Source organism: Megalobrama amblycephala, linkage group LG13 (assembly GCF_018812025.1).
Source record: "Megalobrama amblycephala isolate DHTTF-2021 linkage group LG13, ASM1881202v1, whole genome shotgun sequence".
NCBI classification, from domain to species: domain Eukaryota; kingdom Metazoa; phylum Chordata; class Actinopteri; order Cypriniformes; family Xenocyprididae; genus Megalobrama; species Megalobrama amblycephala.
In genome coordinates, this window is record NC_063056.1 from 16,025,896 (window position 1) to 16,041,921 (window position 16,026).

The following is a 16,026-nucleotide window of genomic DNA, read 5'->3' on the forward strand; positions in this document are numbered from 1 at the left end:
ACAAGTTATACAGACTACTTTTAATATTTTTTTTTTGGTCCTTTTTGTCCTTTTGTGGTCCAAGGAAGAGATGACAGAATTTACATTTTTGGGTGAACTATTCTAAAGGCAGATAGATTGAAGACTACATCATTTGTATGGCTTTGACAGAAAAGGTTTTAAAAGAGCATGTTTGCGCACATTGAATAATGACTGAACTGTCAGCATGAGTTGGAGATGAAACAGACGGCTGAGGCAAACCACTTCTCATCAGTTAGCCAATGTAGCAAGTGTTTTTTCATTGTGGCTGCGGATCTGTTGTGTTGTTTTATATTGTGGTTGTGGTAAGACAGGATAGATTAAGGACATAAAATGTTTTCCAAGTCGAGTTATAATATGCTTTTTATTCAGTGTAGCCTTTATTCTTTGTTTGTAAAAGTAAACAATGGCATTAAAGCACAGAATCACAGTTTACCAAAATTGCCCACAGTGGCATCATGATTTTAAAGTTTTCCGCACTAGAGTTTGGTACCGAGAGGCATATCCACAAGATGTTCTTTTTTTAAACAACAATTCTGAAATACTGACATCCTCATCGTGTATTTATGGATTTGTGGCTTTTAGAGTATCAAAGCAGAACAACTACAGCCCAGTCACACAAACATTGTCACTCAGTAGACATTACAGCGAAGATATATTGTCAAACATCAAAAGCGATTGAGCTTCACAGCCACTGAACAGATGTTCCATCGTTCCCTTTTACTGAGCCTTGAGAAATCCCAGCAATGTGTTTTTATTAAGACATCTTAAGTGAATAGTTCACACAAAAAAATGAAATGATTATTTACTTATGTCGTTTCAAACCTGTATGCTGTTATTTTTTCCCATGGAACACTAAAAATGATTATCAAAGTCCATAAAACATCTGCACTATATTCAACTCTTCTAAAGTCATATGATGAAATTTAAATGTTTATTTAAGAGATAATCTTCCCTTCAGCTAAATGTTGTTTTGCTTTTTGTGCCTTATTCAGTTATATGACTTATGCAATGCTATCTCACAACAAATTCGTACGTATTTCACGAGGTGGCTAATTTGTATGAATTCGTACGTCATCACTCGTATACGATTTAAACTCCAGTGACAGGTAGGTTTAGGGGCGGGGTTAGGGGTAGGTTATTCATACGAATTTGGCAACTCGTAAAATACGTACGATTTTAGCTAAAAATTTACGAATTCGTACGAGTGAGGTCGTATGAATTCGTACGAATTTGCCACCTCGTAAAATATATAGGAATTGCTGTGAGATTGGGTTAGTTTTATGGACTACTTTTATGGTACATTTATAAATAGGGATGCATCATTATTAAAATTCTGTCCGGTACCGATAATTGTTTTTTATGTTGTGGCTGATAACCGATAAATGGCTGATATTCAAATTGTACATTATTTTGTGTAAATAAATAAAAGGTAAACACTAAAATAATATATTTTAAATGCTACAAGTGAATTTAGTTATCACATCATAATAATGATTGTTCAGTATGAAAATGGAAATTAATTTTGAGATTTGCTGAAGTTCACATGTAATTTATTCAATTATTAAAATTTGTTTTTAAAGATTAACTTTCAGTGAGTGTTATAAATTATTATAAAAATGAATGTATTCTAAATGTAAAAATAAGAGAATTAAGTATGCACAATTAAATATTGAACGTCGGTCGATACCGATAATTAAAAAAAAATATTAATCATATCAACTGATAACTGATATTGTACACATATATATTGCATCCCTGTATGACGATGATATCTGCCAGTGGGGTTAGAAAAATAATCTCGATTCCAAGGGAAAACAAGATTTTTCTAATCCTTTATGCAGATATGTTTCCTTATTTTAAGCAAAAAAAAATGTTTTTTTTTTCTTCAGAAAACAAGATTTATAATTTTATGTCATATTGTTTCTTATATCAATAAATGTATCGGAAAACAAGACAAACATACTGAGTAAAAAAACTAACTTTTTTATGCAGTGTAAATAATGATAACATTTAATTAATCATTCTTTAAAGGGTTAATTCATACATTTTTTTTGTCACAAACTGCAATGGTCAAGCTCCTATTAAAATAAAAATACTTAGATTTAGATTGAATTTGAAGCCTGAAGAAGTGTAATTGAGGAGTGGGTCATAGAGCAGGTCTGGGCTGTGTCTGTGTTAAAATAACCTGTGTGCGCTCTGCTTTGTGCTGGGTGTTGCTTTCATACTGCAGGGTGACAGTAACGACCCCCTCACCTCAGACCAAACACACATACTAGACATTACAGCTTGTGTAGTGCCAGTCAGAATTGATTAGTCACACTGACTTTTCATTCTACAGACATGCAAAGTTTAGGTGCTCTTGTGGGAGACGCAGGTTTGCTTCCAGCCAGTGTCGTGTCCCATTTCCCTTCTCACCCATGATTTTCTTAATCTTCTGTCTTATCTGTTAAAAAGTGGCTATAAGAAACCCCTCCCCACAAATTCACACAGAAAGGAGGAAGATAGGCCTATCTAATCTTGTTTAACAACAGTGTCAATTCTCAGTACTGACTCCCCAAAGTGAACTTATTGGCCTTATTGTGGATAATGCTTGTGGCATTGAGTTCACCAGCTGAAGATAGTAACTGAATTGCAGTCTCTCCAGTACCATCTTCCGGTCCTGGCTGCTTACCACTGCAACAACTGTTTCAACTCTCCTCTTCACTGTGAAGAAATCATTAAGCAGAGATCATTAAGTCAGTCTAAACCTCCGGTTTCTCAGTTGAAACCTTGTCAGCTGTTTCACTTCCTTCTGCCCACACAGACAGCTGTCTTCTAAGGACCATAAATGTCATAGAACTTTAACCATGCACCGCACAAATAGCGTTCTGCATGGGGAAATCAACTCGTAATTGATTTCAGTAGTTTCAATTTAGCACGTTGCTAAGCTAACGGTGCAATACCCTAGTAAAGGAAAAAAAAAACCACATCACAATGAAATAGTGAGTAAAATAATAAATTTCTAATTATACTAAACTAGTTTTATCAATTAATTTTAGTGTTAAATGAAATAGATGTTTATTTAAACATTGTTGTGGTTCGTCCGCCATCTTGGATTTGTTTTTTTCACTGAGCTTTCTCCACAACGCACACATGCGATGCTGCCTTAAATGTGGCCAAAACAAGGTACTGTATCTTGTGACTCGTATGACTAGTATGCTGCCTCAGTAGGCAGCTCGCTAGGTATTTGACATGTTAATAATTTTCTCAACACGTCAATATTTTATTGTATTTTGTTTCTTTTGAATTTTTAAAAACTGTCCAGTAGGCCTGTCACGATTATTGATTTGATCTAATTGCAATTATTTGAGATAACTGATAATTGTGCAGTTTACATTTCAGTTACATTTTGCCATTCAAATAAGGTAAATTTAAGCATGTAAAGAAATTTGCTGTGTCTCATCTTTCTGTGTGGTAGACAGTAGGGTTGTCCCTATATCCCAGTATTGATGATAATTGTGACATTTAAAAAATTAAATATCATTATCATGTTAATTAGGGGTGTTGCAATATACTGGCACTGGCGATAACCATAATATTTAAAATGAATAGTACACATATGAAACGTAAATTATCCAGCGCCAGTATCTGGTTGACATCCCACCGTGCAGTAGGTGGCAGTATTGCACCTTAATGCGCGCAGCTGCTGCTGCCGCATAAAAGCATGTTGTCGGATATGAAAGACACGAGACACTCTACTCGCACTCCAAATTACTTCCAAGTTAGCTTGCAAGTGTGGAAGATTCTTTAGGGTTTTGCGATAATGATTAGTTAATCACCCCAGTCTGCAGGACTTGCCGATCAACAGTGAGTGCAAAAGGGGGCAATTCCACCAAACTGTTCACCCACCTCCGCTTCTGTTATCTTGCGGATTTGACCACTGTAAAGAGAGTAAGTTGCAGTTATTCTGTCAGTCCTTTAATTTATCTTGGGACTTTTAGTGCAAAATTGTGCTCATTCTGATAAAAACACATGAATTATCGTATGTTTACTTCAAATATCTTTAGATATACTTTAAATATCTTTTTTTCTTTCCATTTTTACCCAACATGGGGAGATGTGAGAGTTTAGCATCCCATGCATAATCACATGTAATTTGTTCATTCATACTCAACGCCAGAGGGCGCCCTCACGCAGAAAGTCCACAAGTGAGACTCATAGGAGCAATAAAACTTGTAAAACTTGTTGCCAAATATTGTAATCATTTTTTTTTTTTAATTAACTTATTTTCTTTCAATTATGATTGAGGTTTTGTATTTGTTTTTGAAACTGATTGATCATATGCCTCATTGATCTAATGATCTGAGCTTATGTAGTTTTTTAGGTGAATAAGCTTCTGTGAACTTTTCACTCAAAAACTAAGGTGCATAAACTCAGATTAATGTAGCCTCATGATGAGTCATTTCAAAACCTAAATGCAAAACCTGTGCTAATTGAAAGAAAACAAGTATCCAAGAATAATCCAATATTTGGTGATAATATAGCATAACAAGAGATTTTTTTTCAACACAGCACAAAGGCTAATGTAAAAAGTATATAGTCCATCTCAACACTCTGTAATAACTTCTCTCATGACCCTTTAAAAAGGTCAGTACTGTTTTCAAATATGACTTTTGCAGAAAAGACATAAAAAACTGAGAGATGAAAGAGAGAGACTGCGGGTGACCTTTCTGTAGTCAGCTGCTGTTGGATCTACAGGACTCCCTAAAATAGCATGTCTGAACCTTTGAGCCATGTGTCTCAGGCCACAGTGTCCACGTCTAAAGACTCGCAGGGAGGCCTGAGGTTCTTGTTGGCAGTCAGGTGCTGTGCCGTCGACATGTGGCGGGAGCTGTTTTGACTATTTCTGTCAGACCTATACACTGAAGTAATGAATGTGCAAAAATGAATGTTTTTCTTGTAAAAGTACTACAGTGTTCACTTTAAGGACATGTCAAATTTAGCATCAACAAATGGCAGGACTCAGACTACAGTGGACACACTAAGGATGAATAGACTAGTTAAAATAACAATGAGATATTCTTATGAAACTTTGTCATGGTGATATTCAAATTAGACTCTATTCTTATTTGGCTAACTTGGCTTTTGGTTACTGATGTTACCTTTTCTTTTTTCATATAAATTTCAAAGTACTGCATGGGTCAATCTAGCAAAAACAGTCAGTTTAATACTGATCATTAATATAGAAAGTATATATGCCTTATAGCAAACCACATTAATTTCAAACAAACCAAACATAATTAAATAGGTTTAATTTTCTTCAATAGGCTTCATTTTCTTTATGTAACATATGAATGTATATTTTTTTCGTTGGAGTTTGGGTTGAAATATGGTCCAGACATATTTTTTAAGCGATTTGTTTGTGCATAAATTTGGAATAGACTTTACATACAGATTGCTTAATATATAATCATTGTTGGGGAAAGTTTCTATTAAAAGTAATGCATTACAATATTGCGTTATTCTCAAAAAAAGTAACTAATTGTGTTACTTAGTTACTTTTTATGAAAAGTAATGCGTTACATTACTTTTGCGTTACTTTTTCTCACCTGGGCAGGGCTGGGCTTGCTTGTTTGTTTTTTAATAACAGCAAAAAGGTTCTATTTTGTTAAATATAAAGGCCCTTTCATGAAAAGAATAAGGGCCCTATCATACACCTTGCGCAGTGCGGCACCAGGCTCGACGCAAGTGTTTTTAGCTAGTTTCAACCCGACCCTGTTATTATTTTCACGTCCTCCACCACGTTGTTTAAATAGCAAATGCACTTGCGCCCATTTGTGCATCCATGGGCGTGCTGGTCTGAAAACGAGGTGTGTTCAGGTGCATTGTTGGCGTGTTGCTATTTTGAGGCAACTGAAATAGACTGCGCCATTGACCAACTGAAACCTGGTCTAAAGTCAAAGGCGCAACATTTGTTTTGTTATTTAAAGAGCGCGTAATATGTGCCTATATGTGGGAGCACAACGCTCGTTCACTCCACTTATTATACACACAAGGACGCGCAGCAGCACACAAACATGTCAAATATTAAAAATAAAAGGATTACAATGTAAAAGATTATTATTGTGTGCATAAGGATAGAAATGTTTTGGTGGAATCTGGCTTGTCCCGTAGATGGCTGTGCGCTTTAACCTCGCGCACGAGCAGATCCGTTTCCTCACTATAGATGTTTTCAGTTTTTCTGCTTGCAAATTCCACCTTGTAAATAGCGAATCCGCCATGGTGTGAGCGCAACTGGCTTTAAAGGGAATGGGAGATGAGACTCCGATTGGTTTCTTTCACGTTACGCACAAAACACACATTTTTCTCATTAAAAGAATAGGGACAACCCAGTAAGACCACGCGCCAGGCGGGCTGACCATTTTTCCTGACGTTATACTAGCAAAAGTGGATTCAGACATGCCCTAAGTGCACTTGCGGCTTGCGCTTTAGACCATGCTCTTACAGCCCCAAAAGTGAAATGAATAAGCCTCAGGTTGAAAGAAATGCATATATATACATGTACAGTAGAGGACGCAGCTCAAACAAACCTTTCAGCTGTGCTGCCATTCTGGATTAAAGAAAAATAGGACAGGAGAAGGAAGTTCAACACATATTTAAGTAGCTTTTATAAACATACACTAGAAAATAACATTACTGGTGTGCATCTTGAGACAAAACAATGGCCTTAACATATTTTAAGATATGTCAGTGCAAGTTACTTTCAGTTAAAACAGCTCAAACAATTTTTTGCAATTTAGTCTAGGACTAGCTTAAGCCTTGTCTGTGAAATTAGGTGAAAGTACTGTATATCTGTGTCATTTAATATAGTTAATTATTACAGGTTTGCATAAAATTATGAGATTGCATTATATTGTTTTTATTCATTTTGAGGAATACTGAATGTTTTCGTGCAAGTGAGTTGAGTAAATGCATGTTCATATTTAGTCTAGAACTACAATAACCATCATGTTTACACAGCGCACACAACGCCTCTTCACTTTATTTCTCTCAACAAGGGGACAGGAGAGCTGTCCATCAATAAACGTGAAAAAGTAACTTGCATTACTTATGCCACGTTCCAGGCAACCCGTAACCCGTGTTTTTCCAACCTTCTACCCGTGAAAGTGCACTGGAACAGCAGTCAAACACGTGACTTCCCACCCTTGAACTCGTACTAGATCAATGTACTCCCAGTTACGGGTTCTGACGTCAAATAGCCCGCAAAAATCAACAATGGCAGCCCCATGGGATGCGGTGTTTATGCAAGTGCATGGTAAAATAATGTAAAATAAAAGGTATAACAGCTTCTCTTGCCTTATGCGCCGTTTTCCTCCTCTGTTTCCCTCAAATAAGCAAGGAGTAAGCACCTTTGGCGATAGAAATAATTGTTAATAAGCCCCGTACGGTCCACTGAGTTGGTTTGTTTACACTTTTACGCAGTTTGGCGTGACTTTCCTGGAACGCTACAAAGTCGTGAGTCGTGATTTAAAGTTGTGACTTACGGTCTCAAAAACCTGCCTGGAACGCAGCATTATTTGAAAAAGTAACTTGGATATTTTGATGTAAATTGAAAAAGTAATGTTACTTTACTAGTTACTTGAAAAAGTAATCTGATTACGTAATTCAAGTTACTTGTAATGTGTTACCGAAACACTGTATATAATAATGTAAATATATGTATATAAACAAATCATTCACTAATATTTTTCATGTGTATATACAAGGTTTGTTTCAAAGATCTTTTAGTGGAAGTTGACTGTGCTGTTATAGAAATCATATTAAAATATATATGTATATAGCAACAACAAAAAAAAGCTTTAAATTAACAAGGTAACTTTATAGTTTTTTTTTTTTTATATTTAAAGTAATATAAATTATTAAAATGGTAAATAAATAAATTTGGTTAGGTATTTGCCTGTAGTTTCTTGCCTTCAGTACTGTGCATTAGAAATTTGCTTACTCTAAATTTAAGCATAGCGGGGACTAGGCTGTTTTTTTTTTTTTTTGTACAGAAAGAGTAGCTTACTATTTGAATGCTTTACTCATTGTGAAAAGTCACAGGTGGATCTTCTCTGAATGACAGCCGTGATCCTGCAAGGTTGTACCCTTTCACCTCCAAATGCTGCCTGGTGACTCTACAGACTGTTTTGCGGAGAGGATGTGAAACACACACACACACATACTTGCAGGCAGACACACTCGAGCATATAAACAATCACAGATGGTCCCACATCCCAGTTTGTCATGCTCACAGTGAACTAATACCAGAAAGCTATAGATTTTCTTTGTTTATGATGTTTACATTGCTAGCTTACAATCTTTTTTATAGCTTAGAAACTGTTTTGCAGACTGTTCCCAGGTTTAATGACGTAAACAGTTGAAAATAAGGCCATCAGATTCTATGGCTGAAAGAATTCCCACTCAATCTCACATTTACACTGTTTTGAAAAGGCAAAACTGTCCCATACACACACACACACACGGTTCCTCTCTCCAGGGGTCCTGGAACACATCCGAGTTTGTTTGAAGCCTTTCTTAGATCATGGTGAGTGTGGGCTGGGGGTGTTGTGCTGATGAAAGACCTTTGGTGTGCGGTGTGGTCTCCAGGGCTCTGGGAGAGCTGGGTGCTCCTCCATTGTCCTATTGACCAGCAGAGGGACGTGCTGTCATTCCACACCGACCCCGCCAAACCCCCTCAGACTGGCTCTGCTGGAGGGGGTGGACCTGTCCTGTCAACTCCATCCTGATTGATGGTCCCAAGAAACAATCCCATGTCCTGTGAACACTGTAAGCGCTTTCTTTTGCCTTCTCTTCATCTTGCTCCTGCGCTCCCTCACTTTTCTTCAAGGAGACCTCGACTCTATGAATAGAGTTGATCGTGTTAAAGAGCTTTGAGAATATCCCACAGTGGCTGAAAAGAGATGCGGACAGGGCCGGTGTGAGTCTTGGCCGGCGCTCATGACATTGGTGCTTGTGCAGGGGATACAGATGAAAAGAAGTCTGGATTATTTTTGGACATCTGCTGAAATGTGAGCGGTACACATTCTAAGATGAAAATATGGACTATTTTTATCAGGCCATTTATAGCATCTCCTTAAATTCAAACTTAACATGGCTGTTGATTTGCAGGGCAGCTGATATGGTTCCTATTAAGAGAAGATGCTCAAAGGGGCAAGCTCAGAGCAAATGCCTAATGCTAGTATTTGCAGCATAAAGGTCAATGTGAGTATTTGCAGTGTAAGTCTTTGGCTATATTATCAGGTGTAACGTTAAAATTGTCCTGTTAGCAGCTTACAGGAGCAAATAACTTAATTCAAGTTGCTTTTTTTGTGATAGCCATAAATAAATGACATAACGTGTGACAAACTGTCTTATCTATATATATATTTTTTTTTACTTATTTACTTACTGTCCTGATATTATATTTAAAAAAAAAAAAAGGTTTTTAAAAAAAACCTTAAGTAATTTGGTGTAATGTTCGTTGATTGATTGATTTGTTCGTTCGTTGATTGATTGGTTCATTGATTCGTTCATTGATTGATTTTGTTCGTTGATTGATTGGTTCATTGGTTGATTGATTGATTGATTGATTGATTGATTGATTGATTGATTGATTGATTGATTTGTTGGTTGGTTGGTTCATTCATTCATTGATTGATTCATTAATTCATTGATTGATTCATTCATTAATTGGTTCATTCATTGATTGGATAATTGGTTCATTCATTCGTTCAACTCCATATTTATGCATATAATAACACAAATACACCTCTTCTATGAGAGAAGTTCTACTTTTAAATTTATGCATTTACAAATATCTATTTGGATATTTTTGAGGGGCAAAAAAATTAAAAATGTCAGGGTGATGCAACTATATATATATATAATATAATATCAAAATTATAAATGCAACACTTGTTTTTGCCCTCATTTTTCATGAGCTGAACTCAAAGATCTAAGACTTTTTCCTTTTTTATGTACACAAAAGGCCTATTTCTGTCAAATGTTGTTCACAAATCTGTCTAAATCTGTGTTAGTGAGCACTTCTCCTTTGCCGAGATAATCCATCCACCTCACATTTGTGGCATATCGAGATGCTGATTAGACAGCATGATTATTGCACAGGTGTGTTTTAGGCTGGCCACAATAAAAGGCCACTCTAAAATGTGCAGTTTTACCACAGAGCACAATGCCACAGATGTCGCAAGTTTTGAGGGAGTGTGCAATTGGCATGCTGACTGCAGGAATGTCCACCAGAGCTGTTGACCGTGAATTGAATGTTCATTTCTCTACCATAAGCCGTCTCCAAAGGTGTTTCAGAGAATTTGGCAGTATATGTTGGGTTGTTTCAGATATTAAGCAATGATTATTATATACATTATAGTAATATAGTATATTATATGTAGAATCCAGTTGTCACTCTGGTTGGTAACCGAACTGTGTAAACGTAACCATATTTCGCTTAGCCCTCTAAAATAGAATTGACACCCATATTCTGCTGCTGTGTGAACGTAGCCTTTGAGTGAGAAGCTTACAGTATATGGACATCTCTGTTCCAGATTCTTTGGAAAACACCTTAGCTCGTCTCTAAAATGAAGCTGCTTTTTGTGAATGGGAATCTGAAGATTTCTGTGGTACAGCAGCCAAACCTTGTAAAGTGGAATTCGATTTCACGTGTCCTGTGGAAAGTTCCTGACCCGCAAGAATGATTTTTTCATCTGTTGTCTGTCTTACTCCCACAAGCCCTCTGTCTCACTCACACTGGTGACATTTTATAGCTTAACTTTTACATTAACTTGGCGACCCTGTAGCTCTCAAAACCAATTTTCATGCCCCCCCCCTTCGCAGCAACCTCCTGAGTGAAAAGATGGGCTTTCAGGAAGCAAGAACCTAAATGAAAGCACGAGGAATGTTCTCTAGCACGGGCGTCATGCGGTGTGTGATCCCGCATACTTCCACGGCAGATTTCTCATTACTTCGCTGAGTACTGCGCCTGCCTCATTTTGTTTCCTGGAAATCTCAATTTACCTTCTAAAGTAAACCAGGATGGTGATCTTTCTCAGTCCTACTTCTTTTTCATCTTTGTTCATCTGGAGTTCAGCTCTTTGTAAAGACAGAGGAGGAAATTCTTGAGAAAGTTGCTCCAATTTCCTTGATATACAATTCTGGGGCGTTTGAGTGGGAGCCACATGGTTGATTTACTAAAAAAAGAACATATCAACATATACCGTGTGGGTTCAATGAAACTACTTGAAGTGCTTATTTAAGCTTTTTTTCTTGCATACACAGTGCTCAATCCCTGTTCACCTCCTATATCAGTGCAGCCAGAACAGGGTTGTATTATAAGCAGCACATAAAATCAATTCTGTAGGCCACTCGTATATTAAATGCCACTGATCTCAGACCTGCAGGGTTGTGGGGTTTGGCCACATAAGGGATGCTCTGCGGGGCCTCAGCCTGGCGGTGAGGTCCGGGGTGTTATCTTTGGAAAGTGTTGACAAGACTGAACTTCAGGAGCAGAGCAAAGTGTGTCTGTTCAGAAAGCACATAGAGTTAGTATTACAGACAAGCTTCCTGTGAATAGTGAGAGACAGAGAGAAAGGGGCACAGAGAGCCACCAGGGAAAATAGAAGATGCAAAGTAGATAAAAACAGAGACTGTATTAAGTGATACAAATAGCTTAATGTATAGCCAAAAAAATCTGTCACTATCACCTTCATGTTGTTCCAAACTGTTGAGATTTTTTTTTTGGTGTAGAATGCAAAATTAGGCACAATAAAGAATCTATAAGTAGCTCTAGCTATAATATTATATATATATATATATGTTTTTTACTACAATCTGTCTTATTTTTTAACTTCTATTTTGAATACCCAAAAAGACGTCTTAAGAATGATCTTCTTAAGAATAAGTATTCAAATTCCTTACAAAATATCCTTAAATAACCTCTTAAATTTAGGATCGCCTCAAACCCATCTTAAATTCCAAAAGGTAAGATGTTTAATGAATTTAGTGGGTTGGGATGATGGTTAATTTCTTTAAACTAACACATCTGATGCATACATTTAAATTGGAAAAATGATCACAAAGTTCTTCCTACTTAAAAAAAATCTTAATAAATAAGTGTATAGTTAAGATTTGCCAGTGTTTAGTATTGAATTTGTCGAATTTGACAAGGTAATTTATATCACCATTTTGCGGCGCCATGTTTCTACAGTAACCCTAAATGGACAAACACTCTACAGAGCGCATTTCATCACTACGTTGTTGTTGTTCTTCTTCGTTAGTGTTTTTAGAGGCAGGTTGCATTGTCACTACGTTAAATACGCACGATGAAGAATTAGTAGTAGTAGTAGTCGTTGTCTGGTTTATTAGAAGCAGAAACCGTTCTTTGTTGGAATTAAGAAGAAACCTCATTGTTTGACTGGCTACTCTCTACTGTCTCAGATGACCTCTTTGTCCTGTGTTGGCCACCGTAGCTTCTCTATGTGCTTTGAAAGGGAGGGGTGAGTGGTGGACCGAGCCGTTGGTTGCAATTCGCAACCTCACCACTAGATGCCACTAAAATTTACACACTGCACCTTTAAATTTTTTTCAAACATTGCGGTTAGGAACATTCTTAAGAGATTCTAAGAATTTATCATAAATATATTGTGCAAATAATATGGACTATTATGGTGTGTTTTTCTATTCTTTGTAGTTTGATGCTTCTGTGTTCCACAGAAGAAAAATAGCAACATGAGATGAGAGTGAGTATATTATGACAGAATATTCATATTTGGAAGAGCTATTCCTTTAAAACCATGGATTCACAGGAATCATTTCTTATATTCTTAATTCTTCATTGTTCAAAGTTCACAGTTTTACCAGTGTGTTTAGTCTGCCTCTTGCAGCTGCCGGGTTTAATCTGGTACTAGAGTATAAATGTTTTATGATTACTTGAGCTAATCCCAGATTACAAACACAAAGACATCTTTTGTTTCTGCTTCTCACACCTTGTTGGTCCAACAGATCCCTTAACCAAACAGACATCTCCCAGCACTCTGAGCTTTTCTCGCTTGAACATAAACTGTTTGCTGTTGAGTCTGGATTCTAACAAAAAGTGATAGAGAGAGAAAGGGAAAGAAAAAGGAGAGAAAGAGAGGAAGTGAGCGGCCTCCATGTGGTGATGTGGGAGCTGAATGCAACCCAAGAGCCTGCAGTGAGGGCCTCATTCTCCTAATGCAGGAATTCATTCCTTTTTATCCTCATCTGTGTGTCGTGTTTTATTACACCAGTTATCCGGCTGGAAAGACCCCTGGGTTTTGGAAGCCCGATAGATAGTTTTTATGGTTTTTGCATGTTGTGTGGTGCATGACAAATTAGCACTTGGGTGAAGTGGAAAGTTGTATGGCCATCCGTTTCTTTGAAACAGCATGATTGGTGCCCACTCTGGCAGACGGAGGGTTCCGGCAACATAAAGCAGCGCTTGGCTGAGGGGAAGTTTCTCAGCTTGAGAAGATTTTGTACAAAATTCATGTTTGTCTGCAGCGTGAAGGTTTTTAAAGGGATAGTTTACCAAAAAATGAACAATGTCATCATTTACTCACCTTCATGTTGCGTTCCAAACGTGTGTGACTTACTTTCTTGCGTGAAACACAAATGAATATGTTTTGAAGAATGTTTTGGTCAAGACAAAGAAAGTCAGTGGGGTCCAGTCAGTGGTGTTTTGGACCCCACTGACTTTCATTGTTTGGACAAAAAAAAAAAAAAGATATTTTCAAAATATCATCTTTTGTGTTTCACAGAAGAAAAAAGACAACATGAACACAAAACAACACAAGAGTGAGTAAACAATACCTTTAAAATCTTTTCCGTCATTTATGAGACAACGCTTCCCTGCAATTGATGGAATTTTCCATCATTTATGAGACAACGCTTCCTCGCTATTGATGGAATTTTCAGTCATTTATGAGAAAACGCTTCCCTGCAATTGACAGAATTTTCTGTCATTTATGAGACAACGCTTCCCTGCAATTGATGGATTTTTCCATCATTTATGAGACAACGCTTCCCCGCCATTGATGGAATTTTCTGTCATTTATGAGACAACGCTTCCCCGCCATTGACAGAATTTTCCGTCATTTATGACAGAATTTTCTGTCATTTATGAGACAACGCTTCCCTGCCACTGACAGAATTTTCCGTCATTTATGAGACAACGCTTCCCCGCCATTGACAGAATTTTCCGTCATTTATGAGACAACGCTTCCCCGCCATTGACGGAATTTTCCGTCATTTATGAGACAACGCTTCCCCGCCATTGACAGAATTTTCCGTCATTTATGAGACAACGCTTCCCTGCAGTTGATTGGATTTTCCGTCATTTATGAGACAACGCTTCCCCGCCATTGACAGAATTTTCCGTCATTTATGAGACAACGCTTCCCCGCCATTGACAGAATATTCCGTCATTTATGAGACAACGCTTCCCTGCCATTGACAGAATTTTCCATCATTTATGAGACAACGCTTCCCCGCCATTGACGGCATTTTCTGTCATTTATGAAACAATGCTTCCCTGCCATTGATTGAATTTTCCGTCATTTATGAGACAACGCTTCCCCGCCATTGACGGAATTTTCCGTCATTTATGAGACAACGCTTCCCCGCCATTGACAGAATTTTCCATCATTTATGGGACAACGCTTCCCCGCCATTATGGAATTTTCTGTCATTTATGAAACAACGCTTCCCTGCCATTGACAGAATTTTCTGTCATTTATGAAACAACGCTTCCCCGCCATTGATGGAATTTTCCGTCATTTATGAGACAACGCTTCCCCGCCATTGATGGAATTTTCCATCATTTATGAGACAACGCTTCCCCGCCATTGATGGAATTTTCCGTCATATGAGACAACGCTTCCCCGCCATTGATGGAATTTTCCGTCATTTATGAGACAACGCTTCCCAGCCATTGATGGAATTTTTGTCATTTATGAGACAACGCTTCCTCGCCATTGATGAAATTTTCCGTCATTTATGAGACAACGCTTCCCCGCCATTGATGGAATTTCCATCATTTATGAGACAACGCTTCCCCGCCATTGACAGAATTTTCCGTCATTTATGAGAATGCTTCCCTGCCATTGATGGAATTTTCAGTCATTCATGAGACAATGATTCCCTGCCATTGATGGAATTTTCAGTCATTCATGAGACAACGATTCCCCGCCATTGACGGAATTTTCCAGCTTTCTGTGTTTTCACTGTTAGCGCCCCCTACCATGTATTACACTACTTTTGAAAGAGTAAGGAATCTCCGGATCAAAACACAGGCAAAAAAAGAAGCAGAAAAAAGTGATAAAAGCATTGCTTAAGCATGTTGTAGTCTTTGGAGAAAAAAAAAAAAAAAAAAAAAAAAAAAAGATTTTTTCAGCTTTTTTTTTTTATGAAACTCACATTCACATTACCCACATTCAAGTGTTGCCTTTTTAAAACTTTTTTATATGTATATATATATATAAAGCAGAGGCTTAGTTCTTTTTGATATATTGCAAGTTCAGATATTCATACAATAAAATATTCATGGGTCCATGAATTTTTTGTGAAAAATTATGGCTGGCAGCTTTTTGTTTAAAACAGATTTTTTTAATGGCGGGGAAAGATTTAAGCTCTTTAGAACTGCTGAACAGTCTCCGCCGGTGAAAGCACTATTGAAGTTTGCTGACATTATGATTCAGCGTCTCAAAGTGAATTTTATTTTGTTTTCCTCAGTACTTTGTACTTATTTTTAGCCACGTCGAGTCTGTTGCCCAGTGTCCTGAGATGCTCAGAGATGGGAGGTGTTTACTTCTCATGCTTCCAAGACTCGTAAACTCCCGCAGGAATGTGAATACTTTTGTTATATCCACTTTAACAAAGCCACTTGCGACTGACTCATTTCTTCTTGCTGGCAAAAACTGTTTCCTAAAGCTTGTACAGATGATTTTGTCCTCATTT

At 37.3% G+C, this 16,026-nt stretch overlaps 1 protein-coding gene across 6 annotated transcripts in view; it reads left to right on the forward strand.

The window, feature by feature from the left end:
- Positions 1–16,026, forward strand: part of fhod3b (formin homology 2 domain containing 3b) — a 227,573-nt gene that overhangs the window by 57,528 nt on the left and 154,019 nt on the right. Inside the window, exon 1 of one of the 6 annotated variants that reach the window (XM_048152882.1) lies at positions 7,085–9,264. The exons of the other annotated variants lie outside the window; for them this stretch is intronic. The gene's annotated coding sequence lies outside the window, so the exon portion shown is untranslated. Of the gene's footprint in view, positions 1–7,084; positions 9,265–16,026 lie in introns of those variants that run through there. 6 annotated transcript variants of the gene reach the window in all.